The sequence below is a fragment of the Pseudophryne corroboree genome, unplaced genomic scaffold (assembly GCF_028390025.1).
Source record: "Pseudophryne corroboree isolate aPseCor3 unplaced genomic scaffold, aPseCor3.hap2 scaffold_253, whole genome shotgun sequence".
Taxonomy (NCBI): Eukaryota; Metazoa; Chordata; class Amphibia; order Anura; family Myobatrachidae; genus Pseudophryne; species Pseudophryne corroboree.
Window position 1 is genome coordinate 495567 of NW_026969189.1, and position 18325 is coordinate 513891.

General features: G+C 40.7%; 6 non-coding genes across 6 annotated transcripts; 1 reads left to right on the forward strand and 5 right to left on the reverse strand.

The window, feature by feature from the left end:
- Positions 1–15915: 15915 nt before the first annotated feature.
- LOC135012487 (U5 spliceosomal RNA) lies at positions 15916–16031 on the reverse strand. Its single transcript, XR_010211437.1, has one exon. It is a non-coding gene; the product is annotated as a U5 spliceosomal RNA (small nuclear RNA).
- A 275-nt stretch (positions 16032–16306) lies between these two features.
- Positions 16307–16422, reverse strand: LOC135012470 (U5 spliceosomal RNA). Its single transcript, XR_010211421.1, has one exon. It is a non-coding gene; the product is annotated as a U5 spliceosomal RNA (small nuclear RNA).
- A 274-nt stretch (positions 16423–16696) lies between these two features.
- Positions 16697–16812, reverse strand: LOC135012475 (U5 spliceosomal RNA). Its single transcript, XR_010211425.1, has one exon. It is a non-coding gene; the product is annotated as a U5 spliceosomal RNA (small nuclear RNA).
- A 286-nt stretch (positions 16813–17098) lies between these two features.
- Positions 17099–17214, reverse strand: LOC135012456 (U5 spliceosomal RNA). The gene has a single exon (XR_010211407.1). It is a non-coding gene; the product is annotated as a U5 spliceosomal RNA (small nuclear RNA).
- Positions 17215–17484: 270 nt separating this feature from the next.
- Positions 17485–17600, reverse strand: LOC135012461 (U5 spliceosomal RNA). Its single transcript, XR_010211412.1, has one exon. It is a non-coding gene; the product is annotated as a U5 spliceosomal RNA (small nuclear RNA).
- Positions 17601–17744: 144 nt separating this feature from the next.
- Positions 17745–17907, forward strand: LOC135012336 (U1 spliceosomal RNA). The gene has a single exon (XR_010211339.1). It is a non-coding gene; the product is annotated as a U1 spliceosomal RNA (small nuclear RNA).
- The last annotated feature ends 418 nt before the right edge of the window (positions 17908–18325 follow it).

Sequence of the window (18325 nt, forward strand, 5' to 3'; positions counted from 1 at the left end):
TTAGTGCTTCATCTACACGTTATAGCCCTGAATTTTCCAATGCCTATCTCTTTGCAAAAGAGAGATATCGGCAAGGAAAAGCTGTATTGTACCTTTGCATTTTTCTCCCAAACGAAGGACACTAGAATGAAAATTTTAAAGCCTCCTTTTAGTGCTTCATCTACACGTTATAGCCCTGAATTTTCCAATGCCTATCTCTTAGCAAAAGAGAGATATCGGCAAAGAAAAGCTGTATTGTACCTTTGCATTTTTCTCCCAAACGAAAGACACTAGAATGAAAATTTTAAAGCCTCCTGTTAGTGCTTCATATACACGTTATAGCCCTGAATTTTCCAATGCCTATCTCTTTGCAAAAGAGAGATATCGGCAAGGAAAAGCTGCATTGTACTTTTACATTTTTCTCCCAAACGAAAGACACTAGAATGAAAATTTTAAAGCCTCCTGTTAGTGCTTCATCTACACGTTATAGCCCTGAATTTTCCAATGCCTATCTCTTTGCAAAAGAGAGATATCGGCAAGGAAAAGCTGCATTGTACTTTTACATTTTTCTCCCAAACGAAAGACACTAGAATGAAAATTTTAAAGCCTCCTTTTAGTGCTTCATCTACACGTAATAGCCCTGAATTTTCCAATGCCTATCTCTTTGCAAAAGAGAGATATCGGCAAGGAAATGCTGTATTGTACCTTTGCATTTTTCTCCCAAACGAAAGACACTAGAATGAAAATTTTAAAGCCTCCTGTTAGTGCTTCATCTACACGTTATAGCCCTGAATTTTCCAATGCCTAGCTCTTTGCAAAAGAGAGATATTGGCAAGGAAAAGCTGTATTGTACCTTTGCATTTTTCTCCCAAACGAAGGACACTAGAATGAAAATTTTAAAGCCTCCTGTTAGTGCTTCATCTACACGTTATAGCCCTGAATTTTCCAATGCCTATCTCTTTGCAAAAGAGAGATATCGGCAAGGAAAAACTGTATTGTACCTTTGCATTTTTCTCCCGAACGAAAGACACTAGAATGAAAATTTTAAAGCCTCCTGTTAGTGCTTCATCTACACGTTATAGCCCTGAATTTTCCAATGCCTAGCTCTTTGCAAAAGAGAGATATTGGCAAGGAAAAGCTGTATTGTACCTTTGCATTTTTCTCCCAAACGAAAGACACTAGAATGAAAATTTTAAAGTCTACTGTTAGTGCTTCATCTACACGTTATAGCCCTGAATTTTCCAATGCCTATCTCTTTGCAAAAGAGAGATATCGGCAAGGAAAAGCTGTATTGTACCTTTGCATTTTTCTCCCAAACGAAAGACACTAGAATGAAAATTTTAAAGCCTCCTGTTAGTGCTTCATATACACGTTATAGCCCTGAATTTTCCAATGCCTATCTCTTTGCAAAAGAGAGATATCGGCAAGGAAAAGCTGTATTGTACCTTTGCATTTTTCTCCCAAACGAAAGACACTAGAATGAAAATTTTAAAGCCTCCTGTTAGTGCTTCATCTACACGTTATAGCCCTGAATTTTCCAATGCCTAGCTCTTTGCAAAAGAGAGATATCGGCAAGGAAAAGCTGTATTGTACCTTTGCATTTTTCTCCCAAACGAAAGACACTAGAATGAAAATTTTAAAGCCTCCTGTTAGTGCTTCATCTACACGTTATAGCCCTGAATTTTCCAATGCCTATCTCTTTGCAAAAGAGAGATATCGGCAAGGAAAAGCTGTATTGTACCTTTGCATTTTTCTCCCAAACGAAGGACACTAGAATGAAAATTTTATAACCTCCTATTAGTGCTTCATCTACACGTTATAGCCCTGAATTTTCCAATGCCTATCTCTTTGCAAAAGAGAGATATCGGCAAGGAAAAGCTGTATTGTACCTTTGCATTTTTCTCCCAAACGAAGTACACTAGAATGAAAATGTTAAAGCCTCCTGTTAGTGCTTCATCTACACGTTATAGCCCTGCATTTTCCAATGCCTATCTCTTTGCAAAAGAGAGATATCGGCAAGGAAAAGCTGCATTGTACTTTTGCATTTTTCTCCCAAACGAAAGACACTAGAATGAAAATTTTAAAGCCTCCTGTTAGTGCTTCATCTACACGTTATAGCCCTGAATTTTCCAATGCCTATCTCTTTGCAAAAGAGAGATATCGGCAAGGAAAAGCTGTATTGTACCTTTGCATTTTTCTCCCAAACGAAGGACACTAGAATGAAAAATTTAAAGCCTCCTGTTAGTGCTTCATCTACACGTTATAGCCCTGAATTTTCCAATGCCTATCTCTTTGCAAAAGAGAGATATCGGCAAGGAAAAGCTGTATTGTACCTTTGCATTTTTCTCCCAAACGAAAGACACTAGAATGAAAATTTTAAAGCCTACTGTTAGTGCGTCATCTACACGTTATAGCCCTGAATTTTCCAATGCCTAGCTCTTTGCAAAAGAGAGATATCGGCAAGGAAATGCTGTATTGTACCTTTGCATTTTTCTCCCAAACGAAAGACACTAGAATGAAAATGTTAAAGCCTACTGTTAGTGCTTCATCTACACGTTATAGCCCTGAATTTTCCAATGCCTAGCTCTTTGCAAAAGAGAGATATCGGCAAGGAAAAGCTGCATTGTACCTTTGCATTTTTCTCCCAAACGAAAGACACTAGAATGAAAATTTTAAAGCCTCCTGTTAGTGCTTCATCTACACGTTATAGCCCTGAATTTTCCAATGCCTATCTCTTTGCAAAAGAGAGATATCAGCAAGGAAAAGCTGTATTGTACCTTTGCATTTTTCTCCCAAACGAAGGACACTAGAATGAAAATTTGAAAGCCTCCTATTAGTGCTTCATCTACACGTTATAGCCCTGAATTTTCCAATGCCTATCTCTTTGCAAAAGAGAGATATCGGCAAGGAAAAACTGTATTGTAACTTTGCATTTTTCTCCCAAACGAAAGACACTAAAATGAAAATTTTAAAGCCTCCTGTTAGTGCTTCATCTACACGTTATAGCCCTGAATTTTCCAATGCCTATCTCTTTGCAAAAGAGAGATATCGGCAAGGAAAAGCTGTATTGTACCTTTGCATTTTTCTCCCAAACGAAAGATACTAGAATGAAAATTTTAAATCCTACTGTTAGTGCTTCATCTGCACGTTATAGCCCTGAATTTTCCAATGCCTAGCTCTTTGCAAAAGAGAGATATCGGCAAGGAAAAGCTGTATTGTACCTTTGCATTTTTCTCCCAAACGAAAGACACTAGAATGAAAATTTTAAAGCCTACTGTTAGTGCTTCATCTACACGTTATAGCCCTGAATTTTCCAATGCCTATCTCTTTTCAAAAGAGAGATATCGGCAAGGAAAAGATGTATTGTACCTTTGCATTTTTCTCCCAAACGAAGGATACTAGAATGAAAATGTTAAAGCCTCCTATTAGTGCTTCATCTACACGTTATAGCCCTGAATTTTCCAATGCCTATCTCTTTGCAAAAGAGAGATATCGGCAAGGAAAAGTGTATTGTACTTTTGCATTTTTCTCCCAAACGAAAGACACTAGAATGAAAATTTTAAAGCCTCCTGTTAGTGCTTCATCTACACGTTATAGCCCTGCATTTTCCAATGCCTATCTCTTTGCAAAAGAGAGATATCGGCAAGGAAAAGCTGCATTGAACTTTTGCATTTTTCTCCCAAACGAAAGACACTAGAATGAAAATTTTAAAGCCTCCTGTTAGTGCTTCATCTACACGTTATAGCCCTGAATTTTCCAATGCCTATCTCTTTGCAAAAGAGAGATATCGGCAAGGAAAAGCTGTATTGTGCCTTTGCATTTTTCTCCCAAACGAAAGACACTGGAATGAAAATGTTAAAGCCTACTGTTAGTGCTTCATCTACACGTTATAGCCCTGAATTTTCCAATGCCTAGCTCTTTGCAAAAGAGAGATATCGGCAAGGAAAAGCTGTATTGTACCTTTGCATTTTTCTCCCAAACGAAAGACACTAGAATGAAAATTTTAAAGCCTCCTGTTAGTGCTTCATCTACACGTTATAGCCCTGAATTTTCCAATGCCTATCTCTTTGCAAAAGAGAGATATCGGCAAGGAAAAGCTGTATTGTACCTTTGCATTTTTCTCCCAAACGAAGGACACTAGAATGAAAATTTTAAAGCCTCCTATTAGTGCTTCATCTACACGTTATAGCCCTGAATTTTCCAATGCCTATCTCTTTGCAAAAGAGAGATATCGGCAAGGAAAAACTGTATTGTACCTTTGCATTTTTCTCCCAAACGAAAGACACTAGAATGAAAATTTTAAAGCCTCCTGTTAGTGCTTCATCTACACGTTATAGCCCTGAATTTTCCAATGCCTATCTCTTTGCAAAAGAGAGATATCGGCAAGGAAAAGCTGTATTGTACCTTTGCATTTTTCTCCCAAACGAAAGACACTAGAATGGAAATTTTAAATCCTACTGTTAGTGCTTCATCTACACGTTATAGCCCTGAATTTTCCAATGCCTAGCTCTTTGCAAAAGAGAGATATCGACAAGGAAAAGCTGTATTGTACCTTTGCATTTTTCTCCCAAACGAAAGACACTAGAATGAAAATTTTAAAGCCTCCTGTTAGTGCTTCATCTACACGTTATAGCCCTGAATTTTCCAATGCCTATCTCTTTGCAAAAGAGAGATATCGGCAAGGAAAAGCTGTATTGTACCTTTGCATTTTTCTCCCAAACGAAGGACACTAGAATGAAAATTTTAAAGCCTCCTGTTAGTGCTTCATCTACACGTAATAGCCCTGAATTTTCCAATGCCTATCTCTTTGCAAAAGAGAGATATCGGCAAGGAAATGCTGTATTGTACCTTTGCATTTTTCTCCCAAACGAAAGACACTAGAATGAAAATTTTAAAGCCTCCTGTTAGTGCTTCATCTACACGTTATAGCCCTGCATTTTCCAATGCCTATCTCTTTGCAAAAGAGAGATATCGGCAAGGAAAAGCTGTATTGTACCTTTGCATTTTTCTCCCAAACGAAAGACACTAGAATGAAAATGTTAAAGCCTACTGTTAGTGCTTCATCTACACGTTATAGCCCTGAATTTTCCAATGCCTATCTCTTTGCAAAAGAGAGATATCGGCAAGGAAAAGCTGTATTGTACCTTTGCATTTTTCTCCCAAACGAAAGACACTAGAATGAAAATTTTAAAGCCTCCTGTTAGTGCTTCATCTACACGTTATAGCCCTGAATTTTCCAATGCCTAGCTCTTTGCAAAAGAGAGATATCGGCAATTAAAAGCTGTATTGTACCTTTGCATTTTTCTCCCAAACGAAAGACACTAGAATGAAAATTTTAAAGCCTCCTGTTAGTGCTTTATCTACACGTTATAGCCCTGAATTTTCCAATGCCTATCTCTTTGCAAAAGAGAGATATCGGCAAGGAAAAGCTGTATTGTACCTTTGCATTTTTCTCCCAAACGAAGGACACTAGAATGAAAATTTTAAAGCCTCCTATTAGTGCTTCATCTACACGTTATAGCCCTGAATTTTCCAATGCCTATCTCTTTGCAAAAGAGAGATATCGGCAAGGAAAAGCTGTATTGTACCTTTGCATTTTTCTCCCAAACGAAGTACACTAGAATGAAAATTTTAAAGCCTCCTGTTAGTGCTTCATCTACACGTTATAGCCCTGAATTTTCCAATGCCTATCTCTTTGCAAAAGAGAGATATCGGCAAGGAAATGCTGTATTGTACCTTTGCATTTTTCTCCCAAACGAAAGACACTAGAATGAAAATTTTAAAGCCTCCTGTTAGTGCTTCATCTACACGTTATAGCCCTGCATTTTCCAATGCCTATCTCTTTGCAAAAGAGAGATATCGGCAAGGAAAAGCTGCATTGTACTTTTGCATTTTTCTCCCAAACGAAAGACACTAGAATGAAAATTTTAAAGCCTCCTGTTAGTGCTTCATCTACACGTTATAGCCCTGAATTTTCCAATGCCTAGCTCTTTGCAAAAGAGAGATATTGGCAAGGAAAAGCTGTATTGTACCTTTGCATTTTTCTCCCAAACGAAAGACACTAGAATGAAAATTTTAAAGCCTCCTGTTAGTGCTTCATCTACACGATATAGCCCTGAATTTTCCAATGCCTATCTCTTTGCAAAAGAGAGATATCGGCAAGGAAAAGCTGTATTGTACCTTTGCATTTTTCTCCCAAACGAAGGACACTAGAATGAAAATTTTAAAGCCTCCTGTTAGTGCTTCATCTACACGTTATAGCCCTGAATTTTCCAATGCCTATTTCTTTGCAAAAGAGAGATATCGGCAAGGAAAAGCTGTATTGTACCTTTGCATTTTTCTCCCAAACGAAAGACACTAGAATGAAATTTTTAAAGCCTACTGTTAGTGCTTCATCTACACGTTATAGCCCTGAATTTTCCAATGCCTAGCTCTTTGCAAAAGAGAGATATCGGCAAGGAAAAGATGTATTGTACCTTTGCATTTTTCTCCCAAACGAAAGACACTAGAATGAAAATTTTAAAGCCTCCTGTTAGTGCTTCATCTACACGTTATAGCCCTGAATTTTCCAATGCCTATCTCTTTGCAAAAGAGAGATATCGGCAAGGAAAAGCTATATTGTACCTTTGTTTTTTTCTCCCAAACGAAAGACACTAGAATGAAAATTTTAAAGCCTCCTATTAGTGCTTCATCTACACGTTATAGCCCTGAATTTTCCAATGCCTATCTCTTTGCAAAAGAGAGATATCGGCAAGGAAAAGCTGCATTGTACTTTTGCATTTTTCTCCCAAACGAAAGACACTAGAATGAAAATTTTAAAGCCTCCTGTTAGTGCTTCATCTACACGTTATAGCCCTGAATTTTCCAATGCCTAGCTCTTTGCAAAAGAGAGATATTGGCAAGGAAAAGCTGTATTGTACCTTTGCATTTTTCTCCCAAACGAAAGACACTAGAATGAAAATTTAAAAGCCTCCTGTTAGTGCTTCATGTACGCGGTATAGCCCTGAATTTTCCAATGCCTAGCTCTTTGCAAAAGAGAGATATCGGCAAGGAAAAGCTGTATTGTACCTTTGCATTTTTCTCCCAAACGAAAGACACTAGAATGAAAATTTTAAAGCCTCCTGTTAGTGCTTCATCTACACGTTATAGCCCTGAATTTTCCAATGCCTATCTCTTTGCAAAAGAGAGATATCGGCAAGGAAATGCTGTATTGTACCTTTGCATTTTTCTCCCAAACGAAAGACACTAGAATGAAAATTTTAAAGCCTCCTGTTAGTGCTTCATCTACACGTTATAGCCCTGAATTTTCCAATGCCTATCTCTTTGCAAAAGAGAGATATCGGCAAGGAAATGCTGTATTGTACCTTTGCATTTTTCTCCCAAACGAAAGACACTAGAATGAAAATTTTAAAGCCTCCTGTTAGTGCTTCATCTACACGTTATAGCCCTGCATTTTCCAATGCCTATCTCTTTGCAAAAGAGAGATATCGGCAAGGAAAAGCTGCATTGTACTTTTGCATTTTTCTCCCAAACGAAAGACACTAGAATGAAAATTTTAAAGCCTCCTGTTAGTGCTTCATCTACACGTTATTGCCCTGAATTTTCCAATGCCTAGCTCTTTGCAAAAGAGAGATATTGGCAAGGAAAAGCTGTATTGTACCTTTGCATTTTTCTCCCAAACGAAAGACACTAGAATGAAAATTTTAAAGCCTCCTGTTAGTGCTTCATCTACACGTTATAGCCCTGAATTTTCCAATGCCTATCTCTTTGCAAAAGAGAGATATCGGCAAGGAAAAACTGTATTGTACCTTTGCATTTTTCTCCCAAACGAAAGACACTAGAATGAAAATTTTAAAGCCTCCTGTTAGTGCTTCATCTACACGTTATAGCCCTGAATTTTCCAATGCCTATCTCTTTGCAAAAGAGAGATATCGGCAAGGAAAAGCTGTATTGTACCTTTGCATTTTTCTCCCAAACGAAGGACACTAGAATGAAAATTTTAAAGCCTCCTATTAGTGCTTCATCTACACGTTATAGCCCTGAATTTTCCAATGCCTATCTCTTTGCAAAAGAGAGATATCGGCAAGGAAAAGCTGTATTGTACCTTTGCATTTTTCTCCCAAACGAAGTACACTAGAATGAAAATGTTAAAGCCTCCTGTTAGTGCTTCATCTACACGTTATAGCCCTGAAGTTTCCAATGCCTATCTCTTTGCAAAAGAGAGATATCGGCAAGGAAAAGCTGTATTGTACCTTTGCATTTTTCTCCCAAACGAAAGACACTAGAATGAAAATTTTAAAGCCTCCTGTTAGTGCTTCATCTACACGTTATAGCCCTGAATTTTCCAATGCCTATCTCTTTGCAAAAGAGAGATATCGGCAAGGAAATGCTGTATTGTACCTTTGCATTTTTCTCCCAAACGAAAGACACTAGAATGAAAATTTTAAAGCCTCCTGTTAGTGCTTCATCTACACGTTATAGCCCTGCATTTTCCAATGCCTATCTCTTTGCAAAAGAGAGATATCGGCAAGGAAAAGCTGCATTGTACTTTTGCATTTTTCTCCCAAACGAAAGACACTAGAATGAAAATTTTAAAGCCTCCTGTTAGTGCTTCATCTACACGTTATAGCCCTGAATTTTCCAATGCCTATCTCTTTGCAAAAGAGAGATATCGGCAAGGAAAAGCTGTATTGTACCTTTGCTTTTTTCTCCCAAACGAAAGACACTAGAATGAAAATTTTAAAGCCTCCTATTAGTGCTTCATCTACACGTTATAGCCCTGAATTTTCCAATGCCTATCTCTTTGCAAAAGAGAGATATCGGCAAGGAAAAGCTGCATTGTACTTTTGCATTTTTCTCCCAAACGAAAGACACTAGAATGAAAATTTTAAAGCCTCCTGTTAGTGCTTCATCTACACGTTATAGCCCTGAATTTTCCAATGCCTAGCTCTTTGCAAAAGAGAGATATTGGCAAGGAAAAGCTGTATTGTACCTTTGCATTTTTCTCCCAAACGAAAGACACTAGAATGAAAATTTAAAAGCCTCCTGTTAGTGCTTCATCTACACGGTATAGCCCTGAATTTTCCAATGCCTAGCTCTTTGCAAAAGAGAGATATCGGCAAGGAAAAGCTGTATTGTACCTTTGCATTTTTCTCCCAAACGAAAGACACTAGAATGAAAATTTTAAAGCCTCCTGTTAGTGCTTCATCTACACGTTATAGCCCTGAATTTTCCAATGCCTATCTCTTTGCAAAAGAGAGATATCGGCAAGGAAATGCTGTATTGTACCTTTGCATTTTTCTCCCAAACGAAAGACACTAGAATGAAAATTTTAAAGCCTCCTGTTAGTGCTTCATCTACACGTTATAGCCCTGCATTTTCCAATGCCTATCTCTTTGCAAAAGAGAGATATCGGCAAGGAAAAGCTGCATTGTACTTTTGCATTTTTCTCCCAAACGAAAGACACTAGAATGAAAATTTTAAAGCCTCCTGTTAGTGCTTCATCTACACGCTATTGCCCTGAATTTTCCAATGCCTAGCTCTTTGCAAAAGAGAGATATTGGCAAGGAAAAGCTGTATTGTACCTTTGCATTTTTCTCCCAAACGAAAGACACTAGAATGAAAATTTTAAAGCCTCCTGTTAGTGCTTCATCTACACGTTATAGCCCTGAATTTTCCAATGCCTATCTCTTTGCAAAAGAGAGATATCGGCAAGGAAAAACTGTATTGTACCTTTGCATTTTTCTCCCAAACGAAAGACACTAAAATGAAAATTTTAAAGCCTCCTGTTAGTGCTTCATCTACACGTTATAGCCCTGAATTTTCCAATGCCTATCTCTTTGCAAAAGAGAGATATCGGCAAGGAAAAGCTGTATTGTACCTTTGCATTTTTCTCCCAAACGAAGGACACTAGAATGAAAATTTAAAAGCCTCCTGTTAGTGCTTCATCTACACGGTATAGCCCTGAATTTTCCAATGCCTATCTCTTTGCAAAAGAGAGATATCGGCAAGGAAAAGCTGTATTGTACCTTTGCATTTTTCTCCCAAACGAAAGACACTAGAATGAAAATTTTAAAGCCTCCTGTTAGTGCTTCATCTACACGTTATAGCCCTGAATTTTCCAATGCCTAGCTCTTTGCAAAAGAGAGATATTGTGCTTCCTAGCTGTTTTTTATAAAATCACTTAATTAAATCTAACTCTGATTACGTCAGAGAAGGCCAGGTACCCTACACCATAAGAGGGGGTTTGAAATTTTGACTTGTCTACTTAAAGATCACCAAAATCTGATGACAAGGTCAATTAAATCCCTGGTAGGGATTGAACCTCCAACCTTTTGGTTAATAGCCCATGTAAGTGCAAGAAATCCTGAAGCACTCACTCATCATGGGAAAGTACCAATGTGTATCTTGATTATTTACTTTTTAAAGTTTTTCTAGGAAACGTTCTAGATGAATGATTATTAGCCTTTGTCAGTATTGACTTTTGCAAGGTGTCTCTGTGGCGCAATCAGTTAGTGTGTAAGGCTATTAACCAAAAGGTTGGTGGTTCAATCCCACCCAGGGACTTAATTGACCTTGTTATCAGATTTTGGTGATCTTTAAGTAGACAAGTCAAAATTTCAAACCCACTGTTATGGTGTAGGGTACCTGGCCTTCTCTGATGTTTAGATTTGATTCAGTGATTTTATAAAAACAGCTAGGAAGCACAATTTAGCAGTGGGTTGCAGAGAAAAAGAAATATGCTGGCAGAAAAATCCAATTGAGTGATTAAACAGCTCTTCATTTTCTGGCTTTATTTTTATACTAACAAATTTGTTCTCTGAAAAGTGTCCACAAAGCCAAGTCTCTGATTAACACCTTTGTAGGGATGGTTTTTCACCTATTACTAAATTAAACTTGCTTCATTGGAAAGGCAGCAAGATGCATCCTCATTTCAATGTCTACTGAAATAATACAGGTTGACACCAGGAAACATTAACGCCACTGCATCCTTGCTGCTTTCGCATGTGGAAGTCTGTTTAATGTGAAAACAAGGTGATATCTAATTAGCACACAGGTAAGGAATTAAGAAAATCTTTATTTAAGGGTGAAGATGTTTCTCACAAAATCGTTGCCCCAATGCATCATTGAAATTCAAGCTGGAAAGATGATTTTAATATATCACTTGTACATTTTGCATTGCTCTTCTGGTGACAATGTAGTTTGTTTTGTCAATTACCATTTTAATAATCGGGTAAAGAAAATTAATTGGATTTTTGAAAGAAAACAATACTGTCAATATACTATTAAAACAAATTAAAATGGTAAAAGTTATTGTACTTTAAGTAAAAATAAAAGAGCAAAAATATCAATCCCAGTTTTTGATTACTTTAATTAACAAAAAAAAATGCACATAGCAGAGGATAGTTTCGATCAATCAACCTCTGGGTTATGGGCCCAGCATGCTTCCATTGCACTACTCTGCTGCTCATGGAAGTGTAAGAGATCCTGAAGACTAAATTGATTAAAGGCCTAAAAATACTGGACTATAAGGAAAGACTTACTAGGCTGAATATTTATACACTAGAAAAGAGGTGCCTAAGAGGAGATATTATTAATATCTTCAAATATGTAAAGATACATAACAAAGAGTTATCAGAGGAATTATTTATTAAACGAACACGTGGTCACTCGCTGCGACTGGAGGAAAGTTCAGAACGCAATGGAGGAAAGGTTTCTTCACTGTTAGGGCAATCAGGATGTGGAATTCCCTGCCAGGGAAGGTGGTAATGGCGGACTCTGTAATTGGATTTAAAAAAGGAATGGATACATTTCTGAATGAAAAAGCTATCCAAGGTTATAATACTTAAAATATCAACATGGTTAATCCGGGGGTAACATGAGTTATAGTAGCTAACTAGTCATAAAACATTATTCAGCAAGTATGTAGAATCATCACAACTTAAAACAGGTTGAACACGATGGGCAATTTGCCTCTATTCAACCTCAAAAACTATGTTACTATATTACTATGTTATTGTAGTATACAGAACACCACAATGCAATGAGCAGTGATAGTGAGCACTGATGAGGATACTAGAACTGACACTGAGCAGCAAGATGCAGCACTGGACTATTAGTAATGTACTGTAGTATGCTGAGTACCACAATGCAGCACAAGACAATGAGCAGTGATACTGAGCACTGATGAGGATACTACTGAGAACTGACACTGAGCAGGAGAGACACACTACTAGTATTACTGAGCAGCAATAAGTAACCACTGATACTGAGCACTGATATTGAGATTTCCACTGAGAGAACATAGCCACGTCCTCTCCGCTTTCTCTTCAATGCACGAGTAAAAATGGCAGCAACGCGCAGCTCTTTATATGGAATCCGAATCTCGCGAGAATCCGACAGCGGGATGATGACATTTTCCCTTGTTCAGGTTTTCCGAGTCAGGCGGGAACAACCGAGCCTGCCTCGGACCAGTGTAAACCACGTGGAGTTCGTGGGGAATTCGGTTCTCGGAGAACCGAACCCGCTCCTCTCTACCTTATACCCATCAATTTTTTTATTTTCAATCTAAGCCCCTGCAGTTTTCTGTAAGCATCTGCTTCGCTATGATGATCAACAAGTCACAAGGGCAAACACTCAGGGTTTGAGGCGTAGATCTTAGGACCAGCTGCTACAAGCATGGCAGAGGTGTCACTATCACTGGTGACACCCAGAGAGGTGGCGAGGGAGATTGTAATGCAGTGCGCGCAGATAAGCAGCGCAATGGTAAAAAGGAGGCATGGTTTCATAGGTAGGGGCGTGGCCTGGTGGCCTGAATCTACATTTTGTTGCTCCGGGTGTCCCGGGGGCTGCACCCGGGGACTAGTGTGTGAGCGGTGCTGGCTCCTGCACAGTGACAGGGCATGGCCACCCAGCATGACGCCTCCCTTCTTGACCATGCTGTAATTGCAGTCGCACTGCAGTTCAGCGTGATCATAAAAAATGGTGTAGGCTCCTGCTGGTGCAGACTGTATGTGCGCGCAGGAAGCCGCCACCATTTTTGTGATCACAGCGGCTGAATGTGATGTCATACAGCCGCTGTGACCACGCCCCCTGTGTCTCCTCCGTTGCAGACCCCATTTTGAAGCCTTGCCCCCGCACCGCTCCATCCCTGACTTGGAAATGGAGTGTTGCTGACCCACCTCTCCCCCCCTTCCCCGCCCCGATTGACAGGCAGAGGCGATCACATTCTCTGCGGGGTGCCGCAGAAAATGCAGGCACATGCGTATGCTCTTAGCAATTTTTGCAGTTGGATCGCTTATTGTGATTGCAATCCAACCTGAATCAGGCCCTATTACCTATCACAATGCGCTGCGGGCAGTACAAAATTGGGTTAATATAGGAGAAAAACCCCCAGACCTGTGCTCCTTAACTGTACCTGGTGGCTAGTGGAGCGGCTGCCCAGTAATCAGTGTCCACCGCAGTGCGCACACGGCCCACCCCCTACGGCCTCGCTCCCCTTCATCAGCGGCCTCGTGATCCGGAAGGGTGGTGTGTGTGTGACTGACCTTAGGATGAAACCGGAGCCTCCGCTGCAGTGACCCAGCAACCAGGGCACGGGAGTATATAGCGCCGCTGGGAGTGATGAAGCTGCAGTAAAGATGTCTATTAGACCTAGCCTGCTGCAGCCCTTGTAGATTCTCATAAAACAAGTTCTTCTTTTCTTGTCAAAATTAATAGCTAAGAATAGGCTGCCTGAGGCAGGCCCCTGTTAATTGGCCTGCTACTGAAAGCACCAACTACAAACTGAGCTCCCTGTTCATGGAAGCGGGGTTATAGAGGAGAATGCACTGAGCTTCTTGGGAACAGTCAAAAGCTTTGAGCCGGTTGGTGCCTCAGATCAAGATCCTACTCTACACCCCAATGTGAATCCTTGTGGAGTCCAGTGTACCCCACAGAAGAAATTAATGTGTCACACCCATTGGCAGCAACCTTAGAATAGCTGCTGACGGGCACAATTGAGAAAGGAAGGGGGGGGGACATTTGAATCCAGCACATAGATGCAATTCAAATATGTAATTTGTACCTTCCTATTTTAAAATATAATGGATGAACCTCACCCTGTGAGAACAATCTTCATGATCAAGAGATCTAATATGTAAAATAAGTATGAGTTGGGATAGGGCTGGGGAGGGTGGCAGCTCGGGCAGCCCCTCCCCCGTCAAGTTAAGGAGATTCAACTGAGGAAGCACAAGGGAACTCTCGTCTGGGGACAACAACTGCAGGGAGACCACATCTTTTCAGATGAACATGGGAGGGCGGAAGGCTGCCTAATACTGAAGCACCATCAAATATCAAACCATATCCAACAACTAGTACAAGCATTCCTGGGGGAAGGTCTGCAGCAGACGGATTTGCATATGGTGATGTCATCCAAGCAGTGGGCCAAAGTTGGCTGGAACCCTCATCTGCATATAAAAAGAGAAAAGGGGCATGCAGGGCATGGCGGCCTTTTGCAGTGCTTGGATGACCCCTAGTTCGCATTAAACACCCCCACCCTCCTTTGGTGTGGGGCTCATGTTGGCCATGCCCCATCCCCTGAAGCATTCATGCTGATTTCTTGCAGCAGCTGGGCACTGTAACAGCTCCAGAGCTGCTCTGTAAGGCAAGTAAAAGGGTGTGGGCCCTGCAGCACCACCTGTAGTTCGCATTGTGCGTTGGAAGGCACAAAGTAAGCAGACGGGAGGAGAAGTCAGGATAGTACACAAGGGCATCCTTTTCTCTTAGTCCGTAGAGGATGCTGGGGTCACATTAAGAACCAAGGGGTATAGACGGGATCCGCAAGAGACATGGGCACTTTAAGACTTTCAAAGGGTGTGAACTGGCTCCTCCCTCTATGCCCCTCCTCCAAACTCCAGTTATAGGAACTGTGCCCAGGGAGACGGACATTTCGAGGAAAGGATTTATTGTTAAACTAAGGTGAGCATCTTACCAGCTCACACCTTAAGCATGCCGCAGAACGTGGCATTCAACAGAACACAAGCCAACGGCATGAACAATTGCAGCAAAAAGCTGACCAGAACCGTAACACAACATGTGTATAACCACAAGTAATAACTGCAGACACAGTATGGACTGGGACGGGTGCCCAGCATCCTCTACGTACTAAGAGAAAAGGATTTACCGGTAGGTATTAAAATCCTATTTTCTCATACGACCTAGAGGATGCTGGGGTCACATTAAGAACCATGGGGTTATACCAAAGCTCTTGAACGGGTGGGAGAGTGCGTACGACTCTGCAGCACCGAATGACCCAACTTGAGGTTATCATCAGCCAAGGTATCAAACTTGTAAAACTTAGCAAAAGTGTTTACTAAATAGCTGCTCGGCAAAGTTGCAATGCCGAGACTCCCCGACCAGCTGCCCAGGATGAACCCACCTTTCTAGTAGAATGGGTCTTCACCTAATTCAGTAACGGCAATCCTGCCGTGGAATGAGCATGCTGAATCTTACCACAGATCCAGCGCATAATGGTCTGCATGGAAGCAGGACACCCAATCATGTTGGGAGCATACAGGACAAACAGAGCCTCTGTTTTCCTAATCTGAACCGTTCTGGTGACATAAATTTTCAAAGTTCTGACCACAGCCAGAGACTTTGACTCAACGAAGGTGTCAGTGGCCAAAGGCACCATGTGGAAAGATGAACCACCTTCGGCAGAAATTGTTGACGTGTCCTCAATTCTGCTCTATCTTCATGAAAGATCAAATAAAGGCTCTTGTGATACTGCATGGTTTGTACTGTTTTCCATGTGCTCCCAGATCTTTCAAGCAAGTAGCATGGTCAAGAAAGTTCTGTTTGAAAAGAAACAAACATTTACTGTCATTGTTATGCAAATAAACTTACATTAAAGCTAACAAGAAAGCACACTCGTTCTGTCTTTAAACTGATAAAAGAAACCCCAATAATATGGGGCATGCAAAAATTGAGATAAAACTCAGTTTTGCTCCTCTCCACGGAAATCTTTAATAAAAGGCAAAATATTTGTTAGTTCTGAAGAGAAACCAGAGCATGACCAAGATTCCACCTGTCGCCTGAGTGCCATGCCAGCAGTTCTCATTCAGCTCAAAGTGAGCACCCAATTTGAATGAAAGAAAGCAGATTTCTCACCAGGCTTCCCCTTGCTATAAACATGGTTTGTACTCTTTTCCATGTGCTCCCAGATCTTTCAAACAATTAGTGTGGTCAAGAAAGTTCTGTTTGAAAAGAAACAAACATTTACTGTCATTTCTATGCAAATGAGCTTACATTAAAGCACACTCGTTCTATCTTTAAACCAATAAAATAAAACCCCAATAAGATGGGGCATGCAAAAATTGAGATAAAACTCAGTTTTGCTCCTCTCCACGGAAATCTTTAGTAAAAGGCGAAAGATTTGTTCGTTCTGAAGAGAAACCACAGCATGACCAAGATTCTACCTGTCGCCTGAGTGCCATGCCAGCAGTCCTCATTCAGCTCAAAGTGAGCACCCAATTTGAAAGAAAGAAAGCAGATTTCTCACCAAGCTTCCCCTTGCTATAAACATGGTTTGTACTCTTTTCCATGTGCTCCCAGATCTTTCAAGCAATTAGTATAGTCAAGAAAGTTCTGTTTGAAAAGAAACAAACATTTACTGTCATTTCTACGCAAATGAGCTTACATTAAAGCACACTCGTTCTATCTTTAAACTGATAAAAGAAACCCCAATAAGACGGGGCATGCAAAAATTGAGATAAAACTCAGTTTTGCTCCTCTCCATGGAAATCTTTAGTAAAAGGCGAAAGATTTGTTCGTTCTGAAGAGAAACCAGAGCATGACCAAGATTCCACCTGTCGCCTGAGTGCCGTGCCAGCAGTCCTCATTCAGCTCAAAGTGAGCACCCAATTTGAAAGAAAGAAAGCAGATTTCTCACCAGGCTTCCCCTTGCTATAAGCATGGTTTGTACTCTTTTCCATGTGCTCCCAGATCTTTCAAGCAATTAGTATGGTCAAGAAAGTTCTGCTTGAAAAGAAACAGACATTTATTGTCATTGTTATGCAAATAAACTTACATTAAAGCTAACAAGAAAGCACACTCGTTCTGTCTTTAATCCGATAAAAGAAACCCCAATAATATGGGGCATGCAAAAATTGAGATAAAACTCAGTTTTGCTCCTCTCCACGGAAATCTTTAGTAAAAGGCGAAAGATTTGTTCGTTCTGAAGAGAAACCAGAGCATGACCAAGATTCCACCTGTCGCCTGAGTGCCGTGCCAGCAGTCCTTATTCAGATCAAAGTGAGCGCCCAATTTGAAAGAAAGCAGATTTCTCACCTGTCTTCTCCTTGCTATAAGCATGGTTTGTACTGTATTCCATGTGCTCCCAGATCTTTCAAGCAAGTAGCATGGTCAAGAAAGTTCTGTTTGAAAAGAAACAAACATTTACTGTCATTTCTATGCAAATGAGCTTACATTAAAGCACACTCATTCTATCTTTAAACCGATAAAAGAAACCCCAAAAAGATGGGGCATGCAAAAATTGAGATAAAACTCGGTTTTGCTCCTCTCCACGGAAATCTTTAGTAAAAGGCGAAAGATTTGTTCGTTCTGAAGAGAAACCAGAGCATGACCAAGATTTTAATCTGAAAATATGTGTTCTCCCTGCAGTTGTTGTCCCCAGATGAGAGTTCCCTTGTGCTGCCTCAGTTGAATCTCCTTTACTTGACAGGGGGATGCTCGAGCAGCGACCCTCCCCAGCTCTAGCCCAACTCCTACTTACCTGCCAGGTGAGATACTATGATCATGAAGGTGCTTCTCCCAGGGCAAGGCTCACCCATTGCACTCTGGGTGTGCTGCTTCTGCGATTTCCCCAAATGTGGGAAACTTGACTGCATAATTTGTGTTTCCCCTGGTCGGCTCTCGTATAATTCAGATCTCTTTGTCTCAGGTCTCTCTCCAGCCTAGTTTGCTGTCTGTTTCTACTTCTCTTTTCTTGAGCCGCTCCCTTCTATGCCCTTGCGCACTATCCTGACTTCTCCCGTCTGCTTACTTCGTGCCTTCCAACGCACAATGCAAACTACAGGTAGTGCTGCAGGACCCACACCCTTTTACTTGCCTTACAGAGCGTCTCTGGAGCAGTTACAGTGCCCAGCTGCTGCAAGAAATCAGCTTGAATGCTTCAGGGGCTGGGGAATAGCCAACATGAGCCCCACACCGAAGGAGGGTGGAGGTGTGTAATGCGAACTAGGGGTCATCCAAGCGCCGCAAAAGGCCGCCATGCCCTGCACGCCCCTTGTCTCTTTTCATATGCAGACGAGGGTTGAAGCCAACTTTGACCCACTGTTTGGATGAC